Raw genomic sequence first — 25,746 nt, 5'->3', positions numbered from 1 at the left:
TGGGAAGGAGAGTCTCATGATTTTACTAAAGAACAAGTAGAATCAGGCTGAGTCTATTCCAACCCTTTCCTCTTAATCTCTTTGCTGCCCTGCCCTGAGATTGTTTGTAAGTAAAGTCTCAGTCAAAGGCACTCACAAGAACTCTGATCCAGGACTGGAGCAAAAGCACAGTGGTGGGAAGTTTGTCTTGCACACGGTTGACCTGGGACAAACCTGGATTCTATCCCCAGTATTCCATATGGTTCCCCGAGCCTGCCAAAGAGATTTCTTTTTTTTTTTTTTTTTATAATTTTTTTATTTTGAATTATGAGAACAAAAGATGCAAAGAAAGAGGCTAAGGTAAAGTTACAGTGGAAGGACAATCACCCATAACATAATTATCAGAAGAAGTCCCCTTGCTGATATCTTAACTTTGAACTTTCAGCCAAAGAAAGTTAAGATAAATAAAACAGAATCCATGTGCAATTACTTTGTCCCTCAAGTTCTCAGATTGTAGCACATTATAATATTTCTTAACAGCACACAAGGCAATCTAAAGCCATCAAACTTACATAACTCCTTAAACATTAGAGGCATAGTATTTTTACATTTCCATGTACATGCATATTAGCTTAAGTTAACCTCAAATTTTAAGTGGGTGCGTTTTAAGGATTAGAGTCAAAGGAGCACAGTAAAAACGGTGTTAGAGTGGCAATTGTTGTTTGCATAGGCCCACCAAAATATGAGAGGCATGGAAAGGAATAACCTTGGCCTAAATACAAAGAGATCCTACCCCTGAAGTTTCCTGGCATAAGACCAGCTCTAGGCCTCAGGCAAGTTATTGTTCGATCCAAGACATTGTCCGTAGCGCCAACACACTTATCACACAGTCTCTGTTGTTGGTATCATGTTTCTGTATTAAAGATTCTGGAATCTGCATGTCCTACATTGAAGTCATGATGTAGAGTGCCTTCTCGTTTCACCTCACCATGAAAGTGCAATGCAGGAAGCCCTGTCCTGTAAGCAGGTTGTTGTTGTTAAGTCTTCTCAGTGTTAAGGGAAGTCTCTTTTGAGCAGGACGATGTCTGAGCAGTGGTAGGGTCTTCCGTGGTAGAGGATTGCTTCCAGGTGATGTTATAGACAAACCTCACCATAAAGGGGCAATACAGCAAGTCCTGTCCAGTAAGCAGGTCATTGTTCTTGTTGTCTTCTCAGTGTTAAGGGGTGTCTCTTTTGAGTAGATCGATGTCAGAGCAGCTGCAGGGTCTTCCCTGGTACAGGAATGCCTCCGGGTGATGTTATATACAACCTTGGATGTTTTGTAAATGTCTTCTGTAGATCAAGGGGTAAATGGAGAATGCCCATTCTTCTGAGGCCTGTGCCAGGTCTTTATGTCAATGTTCAGGGTGTAAGGTCTCACTGCACTACAAGATTTGTGTGTTCCCATTTCTATTAGATAAGAACTTATTGGTATGTATAGTATTATCCCATGTTAGTGTGCCTACGCAAACAAGATATAAAGCCATGTGGTGCTATCAGATATATGGGGGCATAAGAACATTTCCAACAAGACCCATGACTTGGTTCAAACATAAGTATTAAACTGAGGGATTCTTTCACACCAAATTCCATATTGAGCAGTTCACAAAGAGAAGATAAAAAACATGAGGGGGGGGAATCATCACTGTATAAGAAAGTATTCAGCAAAAGTTATAGCCGTCAAAGAAAACACCCATAAAATGTTGAAAAGATATGTGTCCTTTTTATGCCTTTTAAAATAGTTGGGTGGGTGTTAACTCCAGGGCACCACTTTGGTCAGTGACTTAGGACTCAACAGTACTTAAGTTAGAAAGGGTAAAAAAGGAGTAATGATGATAGGAGTTAAAGAAGTTAAAGAGAAATATGAACTTATGAAGGGGTATGCAAAAGGGCAGAGTACAAAATGGACATTCTGCATACATAAAAACATAATTCAATGATAGTGAGTACTATTAATGTTTCCTGTGAGAGTACTATTAATGTTTCTTGTGAGAGTACTATTAATGTTTCTTGTGAGAGTACTATTAATGTTTCTTGTGAGAGTACTATTAATGTTTCTTGTGAGAGTACTATTAATGTTTCTTGTGAGAGTACTATTAATGTTTCTTGTGCATGGCATGTTTCTTGGCATGGCGGGGGCCTGCCAAACCTCCTCCTGCTAGACTCCTGGCTCCCAGGAAGGAGAGATCCTTCAAGAAGCTGGGAGACCAGAAGTTCAGAGCCCCACCCAGACCCTCCCTAAGGAGCTGCATGGATGATGGGGGAAGGCCTAGGGTACCTTCAAGCTCCACCAAGGGACCCAACTCACCGACTTGCCCAGGCATGTGGCCCGGGTAAGCCCTGGAGATCTGGAGCAAGGCAGTAGAGGGGCGCTGGGGTTACCAAGTCCCGCACCCCCACTAGGCCTGGTCAAGCAGGCCTCCAGCATGGCGGGGGCCTGCCAAACCTCCTCCTGCTAGACTCCCCAAAGAGATTTCTAAGTGCAGAGCCAGGAGTAATCCCGGAGCACAGCCAGGTATGGCTCAAAAAACAAAACAAGACAATACAAAACAAACAAACAAACAAACAAAAAAGAACTCTAATCCAAATGACAGAATGTTTGCCCTGCAGGGGAAGGAAATCCCTGGGTAGTGGGAAAGAGCTCTGGCATAGTCTTTATTTTATTTATTTATTTATTTATTTATCTATTTATCTATTTATCTATTTATCTATTTATTTATTTATTTATTTATGGCTTCGGGGCCACACCTGACTGTGCTCAAGGCTTATTATGGCTCTGTGTTCAGAGATCACTCTTGTCTGGGTTCAGAGGAACATACATGGTGTCAGGACACAAATCAGGGTTGCTATAGTAGCTCATGCCAGGAAACTGCCTTAACACACTAAGGCCGACATATACCACTGGTGTCTCACACGAGGTTTAACACAAATGACAGCCCTAGTACCAATATGGTAACCTTGCAAGGGTGCATTGTTTCAGAAATGTTTCACTAATCCTGAAGAAAATGAATAACCAGGGCCGAAGCGATAGCACAGCAGTAAGGTGTTTGCTTTGCACACAACCAACACAGGATGAACCTCGGTTCAAATCCTGGCACCTCATATGATCCCCCAAGCATGCCAGGAGCGATTCTGAGCTCAGAACTAGGAGTAACACCTGAGCGCCGCCAGGTGTGACTCAAAAACAACAACAACAAGAAAATGAATAACCATTACAAGAGAATACTTTTAGGGAGGAAGAGATTCATAAGAGGAAAAGCATTGCCTTGCACAAGGCCACTTCAGTTGCAACCCTAGTTCAATCCCTGGCACCACAGAGTCCCCTGAATACTGCTGGGAGTGATCCCTGAGCATAACACCAGGAATAACTCTAGAACTGAGAGAAAGGGGAGGGGGAGGGAGAGAGAAAAAATTTTATATTTGTAGAAAGTTATACAGGTAAGAGGTTCTCTTATAGCTGTCTCCTTCTCTATTGTAACATCTTATATTAGCTACAGTGAGATACTATTGATGCATTAGCATTAACTATGAATTCTGTACCTTAATTGGAGTACCTAATCTTTTTACTAACTTCCATATTCTGACTTTCTTGTTTTTTGTTTTTGTTTTGTTCTTTTTATTTTTATTTTTTTTTTGGACCCAGGGCCTCACACAAATGAGGTAAGTGCTTGGCCGCTGAGCCACACTGTAGGACAAGGTCCTTTTTTCCTGACCAGAGAGTCCACATCTCCCTTTGTTGCCATGCCTCCCTGTTTTCTTTCTGCTCTGGGATAAAGGCTCACTTTTTCCTTGGTGCTGATGGCCTAGTTGTTTTTAGCAGCATTTGGCCAGGTATTGTGGAATAAAACTGGGTGCTGGGAAGGTGAACTTGCAGAGATTTGATTGCACCATAGAGAGAAAAGAAAATTTTATATTTTATATGCGTTTTAAAATTGAATCACCATGAGTCATACAGATATAAAGATGCTCAGGATTGAGTTTCAGTCATACAATATCCAATACCTGTCCCTTTACCAGTGCATATTTCCTGCCACCAATGTCTCTAGTTTCCCTCCTGCCTCTGTGACATTTTCCTGTTCTCTCTCTCTCTCTCTCTCTCTCTCTCTCTCTCTCTCTCTCTCTCTCTCTCTCTCTCTCTCTCTCTCTCACACACACACACACACACACACACACACACATGAAAAAGTCCTGTATACAACATAAGGTACCAGACCATCAGTCTTCAAGTCTAACCATGAACACTGTCTTGATATAGACAGACTCATACCTGTGCCATAGAGATCAGAACCAGCGGCTGAAGAGATAGCATGGAGGTAAGGCCTTTGCCTTACATGCAAAAGGTAGGTGATTCAAATCCTAGCATCCCATATGGTCCCCCAAGGAGCTTGCCTGGAGCGATTTCTGAGTGTAGAGCCAGGAGTAACTGCTGAGTGCTGCTGGGTGTGATTCCCCCCCCCCCAAAAAAAAAAAGATCAGAACCAAGGGGGCTGGGTAGTAAGTAGGGCACTTGTCTTGCACATGGCTGGCCTGAATTTGAGCCCCAACACACCATATATTCCCTCATTCCCGTTAGGAGTGAGCCTTGATGCAGCACCAGAAGTAGGCTCTGAGCACTGCAGGTTGTATACGCCCCTGAAAAAAAAAAGAAAAGACCAGAGCCAAGTGTTTATCAAGCCAAAACTTCTGATGAATCATATCTGGTACCTGCCTCAGAGATAAGATCTTGAAATTAAAATATAAACTTTTCTTAGGCCAAAGACATAATATAGGAGTTACGATGCTTTTCCCTGTATGCATCTGACTGTGATTCTATCCTTGGCATCACTAATGGTTTCCCAGGGGCAAGAAATACGAAGTAGAACAAAGAAAGCCTCTTTAACAAATGGTATTGGGAACACGGGTCAAGACCTACATGCAAAAAAATGAACTCAGACTTCTCTCTCTTTAATGCTGTGCACAAAAGTCAAATCAAAATGAATTAAATGTTTTAATATCAGAAGTGGAATCAAAAGGTACAGAGAAGAAAACATAGAGCTCTCCATGACATTGAAACTAAAGGCTTCTTCAAAGATGAAACACCACTTACCAAGTAAGTGAAAACTAAGATTAACAAATAGGACTACATTAAAATAAGAAGCATCTGCACCTCAAAGAAAGTGATGGCTAGCACATGAAAATTGCCTATGAAAAGAAAGAAACTATTCACCCAATACCTATCTGATAAGGGGTTATATATCTAAGATATATAAGGTACTGGTAGAACTTAACAAGAAAAAAATCTAACCCCATGCAAAAATGGGAAGAGGAGATAAAGACATTTCATTTTATCCTGCTTGTTTTTTATTTTTTGTTTTTGAGTCATATCTGGTGGTGCTTAGGGGTTATTCCTGTCTCTGCACTCAGAAATTGCCTCTGGCAGGCTTGGGGGAACCATATGGGATGCCAGGAATCGAACTACCGTCTCCTGGGTTGACTGTGTGCAAGGCAACCACCCTACTGCAGTGCTATCTCTCTGGCCCCAAACAGACATTTCCTAAAAGAAAAAATACAGATGGCCAAAAGGCATATGGAAAAAATGTTCCATATCATTAATCATCAGGGAGATGCAAAGCAAAACAACAATGAAATAAAATACTATCACACGACAGAGACTGGAACACATCAAAAAGAACAAGAACAACCAGTGCTAGCACACATAAAGGGATTCTCATTCACTGATGTCTATTGGTCCAATCATTAAAAAAACATAAACAGGGGCTGGAGAGATAGCATGGAGGTAAGGCATTTGCCTTGCATACAGAAGGACAGTGGTTTGAATCCCAGCATCCCATATGGTCCTCTGAGCCTGCCAGGAGCGATTTCTGAGCGTAGAGCCAGGAGTAACCCCTGAGTGTTCCTGGATGTGACCCAAAAACAAAAAACAAAAACAAAAACTAGAAAGTGAGCTTTCAGGGCCAGAGAGACAGCATGAAGGGAAGGAGTTTGCCTTGCATGCAGAAGGATGGTGGTTCGAATCCCAGCATCTCATATGGTCCCCCAAGCCTGCAAGGAGCAATTTCTGAGTGTAGAGCCAAGAGTAATCCCTGAACGCTGCTGGGTGAGAACCTCTCCCCCCAAATAAACAAAAAAAGAAAGTGAGCTTCCATATGACCCAGAAATACCTTCCTAGGAATATACCTTAGGAGCCTAAAAACACAATGCATGGGCCGGGCGGTGGCGCTGGAGGTAAGGTGCCTGCCTTGCCTGCGCTAGCCTAGGACGGACTGCGGTTCGATCCCCCGGCGTCCCATATGGTCCCCCAAGAAGCCAGGAGCAACTTCTGAGCACATAGCCAGGAGTAACCCCTGAGCGTCACAGGGTGTGGCCCAAAAAACCAAAAAAAAAAAAAAAAAAAAAAAAACACAATGCAGAAAAGCCCCCTTCATACCTACATTCATTGTAGCACTATTCATAATAGCCAGGATCTGGAAATAACCCAAGTTCCCAAAAATAGATGAGTGGATAAAGAAACTGTGACACATTCACACTATAGAATACTATGCAGCTATTAGGAAAAATGAAAAATAGAAATTTGCTCATCCATGGATGAATATAGAAATATTATGCTAAATAACATGAGTCAGAGGTAGAGGGATAGACATAAAATGATTACACTTATTTGTAAGATAAAAAATGATATATGGTATTAATATCCAGTGACAACAGAGAATAAGGCCAGGAGGACCAGTCGATGTAGGAAGCTTACCACAATGCATTTAGGGCAGAAAAGGGACCATTAAGATGATGATAGTTGGAAATAATCACTGTGGATAAGAATTGGGTACTGGGGCCGGAGAGATAGCACAGTGGTAGCATGTTTGCCTTATATACAGGCAGCAGACCCAGGACTGAAGGTAATTTGAATCCTGGCATCCCATTTGGTCCCCTGAGTATGCCAGGAGCAATTTCTAAGCACAGAGTCAGGAGTAACCCCTAAGCTCTGCCGGGTGTGACACAAAAACCCAACCCCCCCAAAAAAGAATTGGGTATTGAAAGGGAATAAAGTGATATGTATGATACTGTTTCAGTAACAATATTGTAAGCCATGTGTCTAAATGGGAAAAAAATAAAGGAAAAGAGGAGACAGAGACAGAGACACAGAGAGAGAGAGACAGAGAGAGAGAGAGAGAGAGGAGAGATGTCTGCCACAGAATGCAGGGGGAGGTGGCTGGAGGGAAATTGGGGACATTGATGGCAGAAAATGGCAGTTTTGTATGTACCAGGATTTTTGTGTGACTGAAACTTAATCATGAAAGTTAAATTAAAAAATAAAAACAAGGGGCCGGTGAGGTGGCGCTAGAGGTAAGGTGTCTGCCTTGCAAGTGCTAGCCAAGGAAGGACCGCAGTTTGATCCCCCGGCATCCCATATGGTTCCCCCAAGCCAGGGGCAATTTCTGAATGCATAGCCAGGAGTAACTCCTGAGCATCAAATGGGTATGGCCCAAAAAACTAAAAAAAAAAAAAAAAACAACAACAAAAACAAAAAAACAAAAAGTCCTTCAAGCACTAAGCACAGAAGTTGGCATTAGCTCTAAGCATGGCCAGGTGTGGCTAATCCCCACCCAATGAATTAAATTAATTTAATAAAATATATTTTTCTTGGGTTGGGAAAATAGCACAAAGGGCTGGAGCACATGTTCTGTCTGTTCAAGCCCTAGTAGCCATGGTCCCCAAACCCTGAGCTGTGAGTATCCTGAATACTACTGGATCTGGCTGAAACATTAAAGAAACAAAATAATAAAGCGACATTTACTCACTTAACCTGGATGCTAGAATGATATATTTGTCAAAGACAAATGCCATCTTACTTTATTTAAAATTTTTATATATTTGGGTCGGGGGTGGTGGTGCTGGCTCATACCTGGTGTTGCTCCTGGGTTATTTCTAGCTCTGTGATGAGGAGTGACCTCTGGTGGTGCTGGCCAGGGGTGAGGGGCACCATACACAGTGCCAGGGATTGAATCAGGGTCAGCCACACGCAAGGCAAAAATGCCTTAATCTCTGTATTATCTCTCCACATCCCCCTTTGTTATTTTAATGTGAAAGTTTCCTCTATTGAGAAGAGTCTGCTTGTCCCAGTTGCATTTTAGTTTGAGTTTACCATGGATGGTAAGGGGAAGCTGTTAATCAAAATTCTGTCTCTCTCCCTCCCTCTCCCTATCCCCCTCTCTCTCTTTCTCCCTCTCCCTCTGTCTCCCTCTCTTTCTCCCTCTCCCTCACTCCCCTACCCCCCATTTAAAGTCTTCTGAGCAACCTCTTAACTCAAACAGTATCATTTTCATCCTTTCTTCCTTGCAGCAGGGAATATTTTATTTCAACCAACCTAGTTTGGATCCGGTCGCTCAGGATTTTTCTGACTTCTTTTCATTATTAAACTGGAGTTACAATCTCTTGGGATGACCAAAGGAAAGAGCCCCTTTACACACAACTGATCAGGGTCTGTATTGTCAGCTTTGACCACATAATTAATGGTGTGACTGTCAGGTTCTTTGCTGCAGAGATCATTAAGGTGGCAGGGGCAACACTCCAGAAGTCTGCAGGTGCTGATAAAGACCACAAGCAAGAGAGTTCCACTGGGTAGTGTCAGAGGGTCGACCCTCTTGGCTCTAAATTCTCTGGGCTCCACTAACTTTAATGGGCAGCGGAGCTCATGAGTCATTATTATCTCCAGTGCTCATCACAAGGCTATCATTTTTAAAAAAAAATGTTCATTTTTAAAAAATTTAAAAAATGTTCATTTTTTGTTTTTGTTTTTGTTTTTGGGCCACACCTGGCGATGCTCAGGGGTTACTCCTGGCTGTGTGCTCAGAAATAGCTCCTGGCCCACCGGGTGTGGCCCAAAAACAAAAAACAAAAAACAAACAAACAAAAAAAAAGAAATAGCTCCTGGCAGGCACGGGGGACCATATGGGACACCGGGATTCGAACCAATCACCTTTGGTCCTGGATCGGCTGCTTGCAAGGCAAACGCCGCTGTGCTATCTCTCTGGGCCCAAAATGTTCATTTTTTAAAAACTTTTTTTTTGTTTTTGCTTTTTTGGGGTCACACCCGGCAGCGCTCAGGGGTTCCTCCTGGCTCTATGCTCAGAAATTGCTCCTGGCAGGCTCAGGAAACCATATGGGATGTCAGGATTCGAACCACCATCCTTCTGCATGCAAGGCAAACGCCCCACCTCCATGCTATCTCTCTGGCCCCACATATTTGTTCTTTTACAATTGCATTTTTTTCTTTTTGTTACAATTGCTTTGTTGTTGTTGTTGTTTGTTTTTTGGGTCACACCTGGCAGCATTCAGGGGTTATTTCTGGCTCTATGCTCAGAAATTGCTCCTGGCAGACTGGGGGGAGGGGATCATATGGGATACCGGGATTCAAACCACTGTCCCTCTGCATGCAAGGCAAATGCCTTAACTCCATGCTATCTTTTCGGCCCCTACAATTGCTTTTTCAAATTAAAGTGAATTCTACTTCATATAAAATTACCTTTTTTTTTTCAGTACCAGTTATCTAACCTGGGGTCTCATACATGCAAGGGACATGGTCTACACCTGAACCACATCACCAACCCCTAAAATTGATCATTCCGGGCCCGGAGAGATAGCACAGCGGTGTTTGCCTTGCAAGCAGCCGATTCAGGATCAAAGGTGGTTGGTTCAAATCCCGGTGTCCCATATGGTCCCCTATGCCTGCCAGGAGCTATTTCTGAGCAGACAGCCAGGAGTAACCCCTGAGCACCGCCGGGTGTGGCCCAAAAACAAAAACAAAAATTGATCATTCCTTGTAGTGCTTAGGGAACTATATGTGATACAAGGGAATTGAGGAATACCAAGCTTCTTTTTCTTTTCTTTTAAAAAAATATGGAACGCTTCGCGAATTTGCGTGTCATCCTTGCGCAGGGGCCATGCTAATCTTCTCTGTATCATTCCAATTTTAGTATATGTACTGCCGAAGCGAGCACAAATACCAAGCTTCTTAACCACTGTACTATCTCTCTGGCCCCTAAAATTAATCATTTTAAAGTGTATAATTCAGTGTTGCTTATACATTCATAAAATGTTTCATCTGCCAGGGCCAGTGAGGTGGCGCCAGAGGTAAGGTGTCTGCCTTGCAAGCGCTAACCAAGGAAGGACTGTGGTTCGATCCCCCAGCATCCCATATGGTCCCCCTAAGCCAGGGGCAATTTCTGAGTGCTTGGCCACGAGTAACCCCTGAGCATCAAACGGGTGTGGCCCTAAAAAAAAAAGTTTCAACTGCCACGTCTTTCTAGTTCAAAAACATCTGCTTTACCTCAAAAGAAAACCTCATACTCGTTAAGCACTACCACCTAGCCCCCTCTTTTCTCAGTTGCCTTACATACTTTGGACATTTCTTATAAATGCCATTATATAATACTGAATTTGACCAAGAGGAAATTTAGACCTAAATTTAAAATATTAAAACCAGGGCCAGAGCGATAGCACAGCGGTAGGGCATTTGCCTTGCACGCAGTCGTCCCTGGACGAATCTGGGTTTGATCCCTGGCATTCCATATAGTCCCCTGAGCCTGCCAGGAGCAATTTCTGAGAGCAGAGCCAAGAGTAACCCCTGAGCACTGCCAAATGTGGTCCCAAAACCAACATAAATTAATAAATAAAATGTAAAAAACTAATAAGTTCTTATGAGCCAAGGGACCATTGTCCTATCTTATTCCTATTCACAAACCTTTAATATGGTTTTCAGATAAAATGGACTGTTCCTCAGGGGAAAAATTTATTATTCTGGTGTGCATTGGCCAGCAAACCCCCTTCTAAAAGTGCACTTCCAGGACCAGAGAGATAGTATCATGGGTAGGGTAGTTGCCTTGCATGTAACTGACCCAGGATTGTTCCCCAGCATCCCATGTGGTCACCAAACATCACCAGTAGTGATTCATGGGTATAGAACCTGAAGTGAACACTGAACATAACCAGGTGTGGCCCCCAAAACCAAAAAGCAGTACAAATAAAAGTAATTTTTTAAAATTACCTCTCTGTTCTCTTTCTCTCTTAAGAAACACATATTATGACTGTGCAGGGAACATGGTTCCTTTAAAGACATGAGTCCATGGGGCCAGAGCAATAGCGCAGCGGTAGGGTATTTGACTAGCATGCGGCTGACCCAGGATAGACCTCGGTTTGATCCCTGGCATCTCATATGATCCCCCAAGCCAGGAACAATTTCTGAGTACATAGCCAGGAGTAACCCCTGAGCGTCACTGGATGTGGCCCAAAACAAACAAACAAAAAAAAGACATGAGTCCACCATCTTTCAACCTGACAGCTTATTGCCAACAAAGCTCTTTCTTAACCCTTCACTGTATCTCTCAACTAACTGGTTCTCCAGGGCCAGTGGAGTCAGAAGTTCACAGAACAATGTGTGACCTTTTATGCTTGACTTTTTTTTCACAACGTAATGCTTTCAAGTTCCTGTGTATTGTAGAATATATAGAACTTCATTCCCTTTCATGGTTGAGTAATATTCCATTGTATCTATAGACCAAATTTTGCTTATTCACTCATCCATTGATGGACATTGAGGTAGTGTTCACTCTAAGTATTGTGATTAGAGCTGCATGAAGATTCATGTGGTAAAACTTTTTCTAGTACCGGTTGTCAATTATTTTGTTTTCAATTGTACCAATGCATAATTGGATTTGTAAAGGTGATATTTTATCACAGATTTTTAGGAAGCTGATAATACTTATGCAGCAGTTCTTGTTCTGCATCAGGGCAGTGGAAAAGGCATTTCTATCTTGGACCAGGTTATTATCTTAGAATCTGAATAAAGAGATGGCACATATACCAAATTCACTAACAACAAAAAGAAGAGAGAAAGAGAGAGAGAGAGAGAGAGAGGCAATTAAATAAAGAGGATAAAGTATAAAGTCTTTTTGTTTGTTTGTTTGTTTTGGGGTCACACCCAGCGGTCCTCAGGGGTTACTCTTGGCTCTGCACTCAGAAATCGATCCTGGCAGGCTCAGGGAAGCATAAGGGATATGCTGGGATTTGAACCGGGTTCGTGCTGTGTTGACTGCGTGCAAGGCAAACGCCTTACCACTGTGCTATCACTTTGGTCCCAAGTATAAAGTCTTGAATCTTGCATTTGGTTCCTTCAAATGGTTCTCCTAGCACAGGATGTAGGAGAACTGGTTTACCAACAATATGCAAAAACACACTCCGCATCTGAACTGACCACAAGCTGTGACCCAAGACCATGAGTGCCAAAGACGCAAATGCAAATATAAACTGCAGCAACAGAAGCACAGTCCATACTAAAGTAGGTGGTCCTAAATTCCATATACCTCAGCCTTGCTCACCTGGAACTCTGAGGCCTCTCTGACTGGGGTGTGAGCTGGGGCCAGAAAGTACCAGGACTTTAGAGTTCTAGAAAAAGTCCCTTGAGAATGAATGGTGAACTGACTGGGTGCAAGACATCTGGGGCTGGAGCTATGCTGGTCCCCTAGGACCCCAAAAGTCTGTGTGTGTGTGTGTGTGTGTGTGTGTGTAGGAATACTCCAAACTCAGAGTACAGAGGTTGTTTTATCTTTCAGGGAATAAACGCTTTTTTTAATTTTTTTTTATTTTTTTTTTTATTTTTTTGTGGTTTTTGGGTCACACCCGGCAGCGCTCAGGGGTTATTCCTGGCTCCATGCTCAGAAATTGCTCCTGGCAGGCACGGGGGACCATATGGGACACCGGGATTCGAACTGATGACCTCCTGCATGAAAGGCAAACACCTTACCTCCATGCTATCTCTCCGGGCCCGGAATAAACGCTTTTTAAGGGCTGAATGAATGAAATAAAGGAATAAGCAGGGCAGGGTTAGGATAATGGGCAAGCCCAGGTCAGCTTCGATTCAGGTGAGTGAGTGACTTCAATACGGAGGAATGACTCACATGAGGAGCAGGACTGGACAGAAACAGCATACTCTGAAGTCTTGCGGTTCTCTGCTCCTCCTTTTTCTTTTCTGTCTTCCTCTCCTCTATCTCCTCCCTACCCTCTTCTCTGACCCTCACCTAGTGCCACTGTATTCTAAAAGAGGAAGCATAACTTAGGCCCTTCTGTTCAAATTACGAGTTAAAATCAGCGGCATAGTTTAATCTCATGTGCTGTTTATGGGGAATGGAAAAGAGCAGGATGTAGAATTAGATCAGCCTAATGACTAAAGCCATGGACAGTCTAAAACAAACCAAAAACAGAACTCAGTTACTGGTGTGAATACAAACTGTCAGAAATGTTTATTTTCCTTTCTCCATATTTTCCAAATGTCCTGTAATGAAGAGGTGTTATTTCTAGAGTTAGAGAAGTTAAAAAAAAAAACAACAAAAAACAGCCTGCAAATAGTACTATTTGTGAGAGATAGTACTGTGGATAAGGTGTTTGCTTAGTGCTCAGCTGAATCAATCTCAATTTCCTAACCCTCTATGGTCCATCCCCCCACCCCAAGCTCTACCAGGAATTATCCTTGAACCATGAGCCAAGAATAAGCCCTGAGCACTGAACAATGTGGGGTGTGGCTCAATAATACCCCCGCCACCCAAAAAAAAAAACCAAACTAACTAAAAACTTACAAGCTTTGGAATGCATGAAATAGGTACTGGGTGCCAAGAGAGAAGTGGAATGGCTTGATGCTAGTAGTTGCTACTGTCTCCTGCCAGTTCCTGCCCACTCTTATGCATCTACTTTCTCTCTTAGTGTCTATTCTGTCCTCTGGTCACCCACTCAGAACCCTTGTCCAGGGAACATTTGGGAAACTGAAATCCATACAGACACCCTGCTAGAAGAACCAAATGAGAGTCTGGAGCAGGGAGGAGAGCATAGCTCATTCTTGTGTAGAAAACACCCTTAGGGTGGGGAGGCCACAGGCTGGGCCCCACCAACAGGGCTGGGCAACTGCCAGGGCAGGCGGTATCTCCCCAAGGCCCTGCAGGCACTGTCAGCCGGAACTGGCACCAGTGGGGAAATGGGCAGGGTGGAGCTCATAGCAGCCCCCTCCAGGATCTGCCCAGAGAGAAGTCAGATCCACAAAGTGCTTCCCTGAGGTTTCTCTGAACCCACATTCTTTATCTTAGGGGCAGGAGTTGGGGTCACACCCAGCTCTGTTCTTGCAGGAGGGGAAAGTTGTTTTTGTTTGGGTTTGATTTGATTTGGTTTTGGAGCCACACCCAGCTGTGCTCAGGGCTTACTCCTGGCTCTACACTCAGGAATCATTCTTGGCATGGCTCTGGGGACTATATGGGGTGCCAAGGACTGAATTCAGGTCGGCTGTGTGCAATACAAGCGCCCTACTTGCTATACTATTGCTCCAGCCCTTGGTCTGTACTTGGGTCAGCTTTACATGCAAGACAAGCACCCTAAGCCCTAGACTACCTCTACAATTCCACTGGTCCTGCATTTATACATATGTTTATCACATACCCCAAGCCCACTGGGTCAACATAGGGCCCCATTACCTACAAGAAAACTGAACTTTAGAGAGCTTAAGCACCAGGTAACTCAGCTGGTCCATGAGAGACCTCTGAACCAAGACCGCACAAGGTGCCACTTGTTGATTAAGAACCATGTGTTGGGTGAGGCCACCCCAGGCACTGTCCCTCTAACCCCTTCGGCTGGCAGGTTTGAAGAAGCAGGGTAATGGTGGAGAAATAATGTACAAGCAGTTAGTTAAAATTTCATCAAAGCTTGCTTTTGTTTCATGCTTTTTCTCACATGCACTTCTCTGTTAAGCTTTTTGCTGCCCCTCTCTCTTTGCCTTTTCCTGCTTCTCTCTTCGCCTTCTCCCAGCCAGACTCTTACTTTTTTAATTTAAAACAGCCTGCCCCACACCAGGTGTGGGCAGGTCTGATCATTCAGGGGGGATTAACATCTCAAAAGAAATCTTAAGTAAAAGGGTGTTGGGGAAAGGGCTACCTTACACTTCTAAACATTGCCTGTTCCAGAACTTGCTTTTTTTTTTTTTTTTTTTTTTGGTTTCTGGGCCACACCCGGCAGTGCTCAGGGGTTACTCCTGGCTGTCTGCTCAGAAATAGCTCCTGGCAGGCACGGGGGACCATATGGGACACCGGGATTCGAACCAACCACCTTTGGTCCTGGATCGGCTGCTTGCAAGGCAAACGCCGCTGTGCTATCTCTCCGGGCCCCTGTTCCAGAACTTTCCTTGGTGAAATGGTCAGGAAGATGGCACTGTGGGTACTGTGCAGTAATAGATCATGGATCATGGTGGATTCCCTAGCACTAGTCTGCTTCTTAATGTAGATAGCACTCTCCTTCATTCCTTAGCCCCTTCCGTTTTCCTCCTCTTCCTCTCTTAAGGCCCATTACCACCCCCATTTTACCTATTCAGGTACTGGGGTTTAAGAATTTGCTGCTGTCTGGTTCTTAGCATCCCAGACACTGGACAGCTGTGACTCTCCTGAGGTCAGGAAACCAGAGTTAGGGAACCATGATTGGGAGTGTGGCTTGTGTTGCAAATTCTGTAGTATTCTGAGGCATCATTGTGGTCCCACTGATTGGTGGAGACCTAGGAAGTGAAGGGAAATATGTAGGAGGCCTGCAGAGAAAGAAAATTGGTGGGAGTGTGTGGGAGGTGATCCTGGTGGTATTGTATTATTTCTGCCTCTTCATCTTGTAATGAGATGTAGTATTTACTCTTCTTTTGTTTGTTTTATTTTTGGGGTCATACGGGCAGTGCTCAGTGGTTATTCCTGGCTCTGGGCTCAGCAATCACTCTGGCTCAAGGGATTATATGGGATGCTGGGGATCGAACCTGCGTTTATCCTGGGTCAGCTGCATACAAGGCAAATGCCCTACTGCTGTGCTACCACTCCGGTCCCAGTATGTACTCTTAACACAGGACCTTTTCTGAAGAAAAGAGAGCAGGGGTTCTGCTTTTGACGGATTTAAATGATGACTTCTCTTCTAATGGTTAGACTCCAGGGCTCTTAACATAACAAAATATAAAAGAGCAGACAAGAGAGATCGAAGTATCTGCCCCTCTTTATTAACAGTGTTTTAACAATGAAAGTCTCCCAGAATGGACCACTCACTTCCTCACTGCAAGTGGGGCGCAGAGACCCTGCCTCCACCCAGTTCTACTTTAGTGGGTGGCTCTGTACCCAGGCATCATGGGTATTTCTATAACATGGGAAGTGAGAGGGGAACCAGGGAGGCCTGGAGGCATTTCTTCTGTTAGGGTGATTTCCTGACTGCTAAAGGGGCTTGAGCAGAGCCTGGACAGGACTACTGAGCTCTTCAAAATGAAAACTGGGTGACAGAGTCTGAGGTTCAAGGATTTCAAGACCCTCAAGTGTGATTAGGGCAGAAGGATGGGCAAGGCAGGCAGTCGCTCTCTTCTTCCACTTGGTTGGATACTTCTAGAAGTGCAGCCTACCTGCTCAGGACACTCTCGTCTCATTCTAAGAATGGCAGTTATTTGTGTGATGTGACCACTGTGTGTGTTATTTGTGTGATGTGACCAGAGAGGACAATAGCCCCTGGGGCTAGGAATTCTAGAAATAGATTCTATCTTGTGCTGAGAGGGAAGGAACTATCTGGGTTTGATCTGAGGTACAAAGGGGGGATCATCCCACTCTGGCAGGGACACAGGAAGACCTCAGGGGGTGTGGTTCACAGCTGAGGCAGAAAGATTCAGGAGGTAGATGGAGGATCCAGTATTCTGGGGACAATTCTCTTTCTCTGCAGGCCTCCTACATATTTCCCTTCACTTCCTAGGTCTCCACCAATCAGTGAGTCCCACAATGATGCCTTAGAATAGTACAGAATTTGCAATCCAACCAGACACTCCCAGTCATGGCTCCTTGACTCTGGTTTCCTGACCTCAGGAGAGTCACAGCTGTCCAGTGTGTGGTGTATGGGGTCACTGAGCCATGGTCAAAGGCTTGTGGGCATTGAGTAATCGTTGGACTTCCTGAAACTTCCAGTTTCTCTCTGGATCTCTGCCTACCTTCCTCTTTTAGAGTGAGCTTGGGGGCCAAACAAAAGCCATATGTCCACGTTGGTTTTTTCATCCAACAGTCATTCACACCTCTATAGACCCTGCCAGCCTGATTTAGAGGGATCCAGAGAGTTATTCATGAAGTTCTTATTGGGTTTCCTGGCTCTGATAATGGAACCACCTACTTCTATAGCTAGATGCAAAATCTGGCCACCACCCTGGGTATCTCCCTCATAGTTGCTCACTTATGCTTTTATTCAGTGCCTAGTACCTTCCTGCCTTAATTCACCATCTTTGGCGGTAAAAGCTCTAGTTGTCCTTTTTCTTTCCTAGATACAACCAACAAACTCTATCTTGTTTCGTTTGATTGATTGATTGATTGATTGATTTAGTTGGTTTTGAGACAATATCCAGAAATGATCAGGAGTTACTCCTGACTCACACTCAGGGATAACTCCTGTCAGTGCTCAAGGAACCATATGGGATACTGCGGATTGAACCTGGGTAAGCTGAATGCAAGACAAGCACCCCACCTGCTCTACTATCATTTTGGCCCCTCCATCTTATTCCTTGCATCTGGCACAGTGTCTGCCTTTAGTAGATGCCGATTGAGGGAATAAGTTAATTCCCTTTAATTTAATTTTTTTTTTTACTACTCCTTGGGTTCAAATATTCCTCCTTTCCTGAGCTGCAGTCTCCACTCAGATCTTTACCTGGATGTGCTGCGGCCTCATGTCCCTATTCCATTTAGTCTCCTCATAGTCAGAACATGCATTATAAAAATGACTGTCTGTGAGGCATTACTCTTCCAGACTCCCTATCACTCACAGACATGAGACCTTATTTCTAGAATTAAAAAAATAAAAAAGGCCCTGGGGCCTGATGCAGCACAATGGTATAGCACTTGCCTTGCATATAAAATCTTGAGTTCAGTATCTGGTACTGCAAAAATAAATAAATCTTAAGTCTGGAGCTATTCAGATAGTATAGCAGGTATGACATTTGCCTTACTTGCAGTTGACTCAGGTTTAATATCTCTCTCTCTCTCTCTCTCTCTCTCTTTTGTTTTTTGTTTTTGGGTCACACCCAGGAGCACTCAGGGGTTACTCCTGGCTCTACGCTCAGAAATCGCTCCTGGCAGGCTTGGGGGACCATATGGGATGCCGGGACTCAAACCACCATCCTGCATGCAAGGCAAAAACTTTACCTCCATACTATCCCTCCGGTCCCAAATTTAATCTCTTAAGACTCCATATGGTCCTTCCAGTACTGCCAGAAGTAATTCCTGTGTGCAGAGTCAGGAGGACCTCCTAAGCAGTACAGGGTGTTGCTCAAAAACAAAAACAAAAGAGCAGATAGCACAATTTAAGGCATTTGCCTTACACTTGGTTGATTTTGGCTTGATCCCTGGAATGCTATGGTCTGCCAAACACTGCTCTGAGTACAGAGCAAGAAAGAGCCCCTGATATGTATGAGCCAATATCCCTTCCCAATACAAAACAGTAAACCCTTTATGTATATTAGAAAATAGAGGGCCCGGAGAGATAGCACAGCGGCGTTTGCCTTGCAAGCAGCCGATCCAGGACCAAAGGTCATTGGTTCGAATCCCGGTGTCCCATATGGTCCCCCGTGCCTGCCAGGAGCTATTTCTGAGCAGACAGCCAGGAGTAACCCCTGAGCACTGCCGGGTGTGACCCAAAAACCAAAAAAAAAAAAAAATAGATAATAGAGAATATCATATACCATTGATCAGCCCCTGCTCCCCATGAAATTCTCTGGAAGATGAGCAGAAAGATGGCATCTTACCATGACTCTCTCAGATAAGAGAAGCTCATGGATGTGGTGCAGTCACTAGATGGTGGACCAGGGCAGACTGAGAAACTTGGAGGACATGCTTCTGCACTTTCCTCTGGAACAGAACCCTGATGGCAAGGAGCTGTGAAGCATCCACCCACCCCTTTTCCAAAAGGGAAGAGCAAGAACCCTGTCCCTGTGCTGGCACCCTGTGCAGGCCTTGGCACATCAAAGACATTCAAGACTGCAGGTAAGAGCCTTGCTCTTCATGCAGTTGAACTAGGTTTGATTCACACATCACATATGACTACTCAAGACCTCCAGGAGTGATTCTTGATTGCAGAGACAGGAGTTAGTCCTGAGCATCACAAAGTTTGGCACACAAAAAAAAAAAAAAAAGAAGAAAAGAAATATGTGATGAATGAATGAATCAGGGGGTTGAATGAATTAATGAATGAAGAGTCAATCATACCAAAGTATTGAAACAGACTGATCTCCTTAGCCCACACCCCTCTGAGGGCTGAAAGCCAAGGGCTACACTTTGATCAACTTCCCATCTTCCAAGCCAGTCTGAGTAGGGGTGCAGAGTCGAGGGAGAGGCCTGACTCCACCAGGTATCAACCACGGGAGCCTGGTTGAGGAATCTAAACACTCCTTACCTCACTTTTGTCCTCTGTAAAATGGGGCACCTAGCTATTAGCACATAACAAAGACATTCTTTATCTTCCTCTTTATTTGTTTTTTTTTTTTGTTTGTTTGTTTTTGGGCCACACCCGGTGATGCTCAGGGGTTACTCCTGGCTGTCTGCTCAGAAATAGCTCCTGGTAGGCACGGGGGACCATATGGGACACCGGGATTTGAACCAACCACCTTTGGTCCTGGATCAGCTGCTTGCAAGACAAACACCGCTGTGCTATCTCTCCGGCCCTATCTTCCTCTTTACTTTAAATCTCTCTTTTTATATGTAAAACCCATCTGAATTACTCAACCTTCCACCTCCTGGTGAATGGGTATTATTTTTATGTGTGTGTGTGTGTGTGTGTGTGTGTGTGTGTGTGTGTGTGTGGTCACACCAAGCAGTGCTCAGAGGTTACTCTGGGCTCTGAGCTCAGAAATTGCTCTTGGCAGGCTTGGGGGACCATATGGGATTCCAGGAATCAAACCAGGGTCTGTCCAGAGTTGGCCAGGTGCAAGGCAAATATCCTACTGCTGTGCTATCATTTTGACCCATGGTGAATAGGTATTGGTTTAATAAAAAAAAGAAAGTCAATTCTGGCTGGGAGGGGTGGGCACAGAGATATCACAAGGCACAGACTGACACCATGGCTCTCTCCTGATTGGCTTGGTTTATTAATTATTCAGGCTACCCTACATGCTTTAGACCCCTCTGCCTGGGGTAGAAATAAATGTGTGGGTAATTCCACGCATGGAGTTTTATTAAATAATTAGCTTTTTCCATATCTCTGTCTTATTCATATCACAAATGTTTTCATAGACTTGTCTGAACATAAACATTAGAACCTTTCTACAGATACACTTAATTTGAAAATTCTTTTTTTTTTTTGGGGGGGGGCCACACCCAGTGATGCTCAGGGGTTACTCCTGGCTATGCGCTTAGAAGTCGCTCCTGGTTTGGGGGACCATATGGGACACCGGGGGATTGAACCATGGTCCATCCAAGGCTAGCGCAGGCAAGGCAGGCACCTTACCTCTAGCACCACCGCCTGGCTCCTTAATTTGAAAATTCTTAAACATTCTTACACTGAGCACTGTATTATGAATCCATAGCATCCGAGTTCCTTTTCCATAAACTTCTCTAAACAAAATTACCAGACCATTTATACAGATATATATACAGTTTGAAAATAAGTTTATAATGAGCACTGTGGTAAGAGTCTATAGTATCCAAATTTCTTTTCCATTGACTTCTGTGGACAAAGATATAAGAACATTTCTGCAGACAATATTTGAGAGTAAGTTTCTACTTAATATGCACAATCAAGCATCACAACAATTGGGAAACATTCCCAATTGGCTAGTTAAGATATATTAAAAATATAATATATAAAATAAATTATAATGTATATATAATTATAATATATATAAAATAATGACCAATGGAAATAGGGTCAAGACTAACCTAGAAGAAAGTTGCAGGAGATTCTGAAAGCAGCTTCTCCTTAATTGGGCTTCAGCTGAGCTTGGATTCTCCATTTCTCTGTTTTCTCTCTCTGTAGTAGTCTGCTGAGGTCATCTGGGATGGAAAGACCTTCATTTCGTGGGTCAGAATCTGGGCAGGGGTACCCTCTCATCTCCTTGCTATTGGTCCCCCTCCAATAGGGCTTTCTCTTTGGCTTCTACTCCATAAATGACCTTGATAAGCTGCTACAGGTTTTGGGGCCAAGGTCCTTACACAAAGCACCTCTGGTAGAAGAAAGGCAGTGAATCTTGGCCTCTGAGATGCTGCTCAGAGTCTTCAGCTCTCTCCCCTTCACTGCCTGCTTCTGTCCCACTTGAAGGGGTCTCTCCCACATTCAGAATAGGGGCCATGTATACCGGTTTCAGTGAAGGGCACTGCACACTCAGTCCAGTTTAAGGAGGCCGTTACGATGATTATCCATCAGAGGGTCAAATAACTCACCATTGTTGGGATCTTCTCTGGTCTCCAGGTCCCTGTTCAGGTGCCAGTTGTAAAAAAAAAAACACCCCACAGTTTTGTTTTTTTTTTTCACCCTGACACACCATGTTTCTAACCCCCAGGCAGAAGCATCTTAAGAAGCAGGGTAGCATGAAGGATTAATAAATCAAGCCAGTCAGTAGAGACATGGAGTCAGTCTGCTTTTCAGCTTGTGGTCTTTCTGGGCATGCCCAGCCAAAAACTGACCTTTCTTTATTAACCCATTACCAATTCACCAGGAGGGGGAAGGTTGAGAAACAAAAGTGCCTATCCAGGTGGGCAGGTGGGCTTTTACATATCAAAGGAAGAAGTTTAAGGAAAAAAGGAAGTTGGGGGGATGCCTTTGTTTTAGGTTAATAGCTGGGTGTCATCTTTTTTTTTTGGGGGGGGGGGGCTACATCCAGCAGCACTAAGGGGCTATTCCTGGCTCTGTACTCAGAAATCGCTCCTGGCTCGGGGGACCATATGGGATACTGGGAATCGAACTCAAGTCTGTCCTGGGTCAGCTGAGTACAAGGCAAACATCCTACTGCTGTGCTACCACTTCAGCCCCTGGATGTTATCTTACATCTTAGAGGATTATTGTGACAACTACATTTACATGTGCATATGTACATATATGTGTGTATATATATATATATATATATATATATATATATATATATATACACACACACACACACACATACAAGTATCATTTTTTTCTTCATTTAGGCTCTCCATGCCACCCTAGGCTCAGTGATTAGGGGCCAATATGGCAGTGCTTGAGGAACCAGGTGGTGTCAGGGATTAAAATGAGGTTTCCTTCATGCAAGACATGTGATCCAGCTCATTGAGCTATCTCTGATCAAGATATAGCTCTTCTACCCACACATATATATAAGAAAATTTATTTGTTTTTGTTTTTGTTTTTGGGCCACACCCGGCGGTGCTCAGGGGTGACTCCTGGCTGTCTGCTCAGAAATAGCTCCTGGCAGGCACGGGGGACCATATGGGACACCGGGATTCGAACCAACCACCTTTGGTCCTGGATCGGCTGCTTGCAAGGCAAATGCCGCTGTGCTATCCCTCCGGGCCCATAAGAAAATTTATAATTCAGACATATACATATACATATATATATGTCTTTTATCTATTTATCTGTCTAATCATGCTGCTCTTTTATTTCTCATAGAGGCTACTCCTAGTGAGAGGTGATATGATGATGAATGTTTGGGGATCATCAAGGCCATACTGGCAGTGATTGAGGGCTCTACAGTACCAGGGATGGAACTCAGGCTCTTTCCTTGCTAGGTAGGAGCTCTACCCTCTGAGCCACTTTCCTGGCCCCTACACTATGCTTGGTAATGATGATGAGGGCAATTTTCTCATTCACTCCTTCAGTTTCTCCTTTGCTGTGTCAATACTAGCTATGTAATGGTAGAACTGAGACCACCGGCCATTTTAGAAAAGAGCAGCAACACAGGGCTGAAAAGATGGTTCAGGAAGAAGGGCACTTGTCTTGCATGCAGCCGCTGGCACTCCTTATATTTCCCTGAATCCTCCCATGAGTTATCCCTGAGCACAGAGCCAGGAGTAAACCTTATGCACTGACAGATACAGCCTAAACCACTCCCTCCAAAAATGAATAAATAAACAAAAGTATAAGGTTGAAAAAGTCAGGAGGTGCTGCTTAGGCTGGTTGTATTTTTTCCTTTAAAATTAAAATAAAAGATGTATATGTGCTCAGGTGTTATTCCTGGCTCTGTCTTTATGGATTGCTCCTAGCAGGGCTCAGAGGATCATTTATGATACCAGGGATCAAACCTGGGTTGACCACTTGCAAGGCAAGATCTTACTCTCTGTTTTTCTCTCTAGTCCTAAAATATATCTGAGGGGAGCAGTTTCGACCACACCTGACAGTGCTCAGGTCTTGGTTTGTTCTCAGGGATCAGTCCTAGCAGGGTTTGTGGAACTACGTGGGGTGCTAGATTCCTAGCTTGAGCTCAGGTCAGCTGCATGCAAGCCAAGCATCTTATCTGTTATGCTATCTCCATAGCCCCCCTAAAAGTATAAATATTTTGATATAGCTTTAGTGTTGCCCACACTGGCCTTCCTTACTACCTACCCCCTTGGATGAGTTTGTCCTTGTGAAGAGAGAGTGAAGGGAACAATCGATTTATAATTTATGGGTACATTTTGTCTACAGAAGAAAGAACTTGCACTGAAGCTTCAGTTGAGGGATTTATTTTCCAGAAATAATTTTCTATGAGAAACAATAAAATGCTACAAGTTACTCATTTAGCATTCTCAAAACAAACTCCTAGGGGTGGGAGAGAAGTCAGAGGTCAGGTGTGTGCTGCAAGACAAGCACTCCCCCAAATATCACTGGGTACAGCCCTGGAGAACCTTTTTGTACTTCCAAGGTGTTCTGGGGAATCTTTGGCACTGCAGGGTGCAAGAAACACCATGTCTCAGGTCCTCACATTGAATGACTTTAAGGTATGTTAACCATAATTGGAAAGGGGCCATAGTGATAATACAGGGGATAGGATACTCGCTTTGCATGTGGTTGACCTGAATTCATTTCTCAACTCCCCTTGAGCCCCTCCAGGAGTAATCCCTGAGCAATAGCAGGAGTAAGCCTTGAGCACTACCAGGTATGGTTCCCAAAGAACAACAACAACAATAACCAATCATTGGCTGGGAGCCCCTGAGTCTATTGAGCACTGTTCAGGAGACCATGTCTACAAAAACAGACTCACATCCCAGAAGGCTTAGATATAGTATTATTTACTGAGTGCCTCTAAGTGGGCAAGGCCTATGAATAGGCAAGTTCACAGACATGGAAATGCAAATTGTATTCAAACATAGGAAAGAGAAATACAAACCCAAACTAAGTGAGACAAGGCCTTTCACCTGCCAGGTTGGCAGATGTCCCGGACTTTGCTATCACATACTTATTAGGCTCCTGTGAAAATGATTTTGTGAGGGACTTCAAATCCTTGTGGTGGTTTTACTTGGAAAACTTCTCCCCTCCCTAACATTTAGCAACATTATTTAACTAAGATTACTTCTGTCCTGACTTTGTCCTGCTACATTTCTCATCTTCCAGAGATGATCAAAAAGTATTGGGTGACCATAGACAAATTCCTTAAGCACAATGGGCATTATTGTCTTATCTGACAGTTAAGGTGACAGAAAGTGACTAGCCTAGTATACTGGATAGTAACCTACCCAGCAAGTGACCATTATATTGATTTTGGTAATGAGATACAGATGAATTAAAATACAGGACTTGATTAGCCCAAGTGTGAGAGAATTACACACTGGTGCCAACTTTCTAAATCATTATATGATAAAAACAAGAAAAACCTAGAATGTAGAGCAAAGAACATCAAACAAAGCCACAGGTAGCACAAAAATAAAAATGCAAATGTATGGTGAGAATACATCAGATCTAAAGCAGATATAGATATATTAAGTTGTACTATTGAAGACAAAAATTCTCAGACTTAGCAGTAAGACTCAGGGCTGGTAATGTATCTTAGCGGTAGAGCATTTGCCCTGCAAATATGAGACTGTGGGTTCAAACCCTAATGCCACAAAAAGAAAAAAAAAAAAAAAAGAAAAAAGAACAGCATAAACTAGTCTGTATGCTGCTTTTTAAGAATACTTAAAATAGGGCCCGGAGAGATAGCACAGCGGCGTTTGCCTTGCAAGCAGCCGTTCTAGGACCAAAGGTGGTTGGTTCGAATCCCGGTGTCCCATGTGGTCCCCCATGCCTGCCAGGAGCTATTTCTGAGCAGACAGCCAGGAGTAACCCCTGAGCATCGCCGGGTATGGCCCCCCCCCAAAAAAAAAGAATACTTAAAATAATACAGAATGTCTAGATGTATTAAAGACTTAGGACCTGGAGATAGGTCAGGTGGTAAACATACTAAGCATATATTAGACCCTGAATTTGATCCCTGGTATCACATAGCCCCCAGAACACCACCAGCAGTAGCCCTTGTTGACCTCTACCCTCCAACCCAGCATTGAACTAACACCCAGCTGAAGCACAGAATCTCCAGACCCACACCTCCATGCTCAGCACAGACCCATGACATCAGACTTTGCTGGGAGTAGCCTCTATAAGAAATGAGGTATCAGAGCATTAAAAATAAATATTGGGAAGAGATTTTACTGAGAAGTCACCTTTTTTGGATTTTTTATTTTTGTTTTTGTTTTTGCGTCACACCCAGCAGTGCTTAGGGGTTACTCCTGG

The 25,746-nt window shown here is 43.7% G+C and overlaps 1 non-coding gene across 1 annotated transcript; it reads right to left on the bottom strand.

The window, feature by feature from the left end:
- Window positions 1–9,906: 9,906 nt before the first annotated feature.
- Window positions 9,907–10,013, bottom strand: LOC126019635 (U6 spliceosomal RNA). Its single transcript, XR_007499267.1, has one exon. It is a non-coding gene; the product is annotated as a U6 spliceosomal RNA (small nuclear RNA).
- Window positions 10,014–25,746: the final 15,733 nt, after the last annotated feature.

The sequence above is a fragment of the Suncus etruscus genome, chromosome 9 (assembly GCF_024139225.1).
Source record: "Suncus etruscus isolate mSunEtr1 chromosome 9, mSunEtr1.pri.cur, whole genome shotgun sequence".
NCBI lineage: Eukaryota > Metazoa > Chordata > Mammalia > Eulipotyphla > Soricidae > Suncus > Suncus etruscus.
The sequence above is the reverse complement of the archived record's forward strand: the minus strand, read 5'-3'. Positions and strand labels throughout refer to the sequence as shown.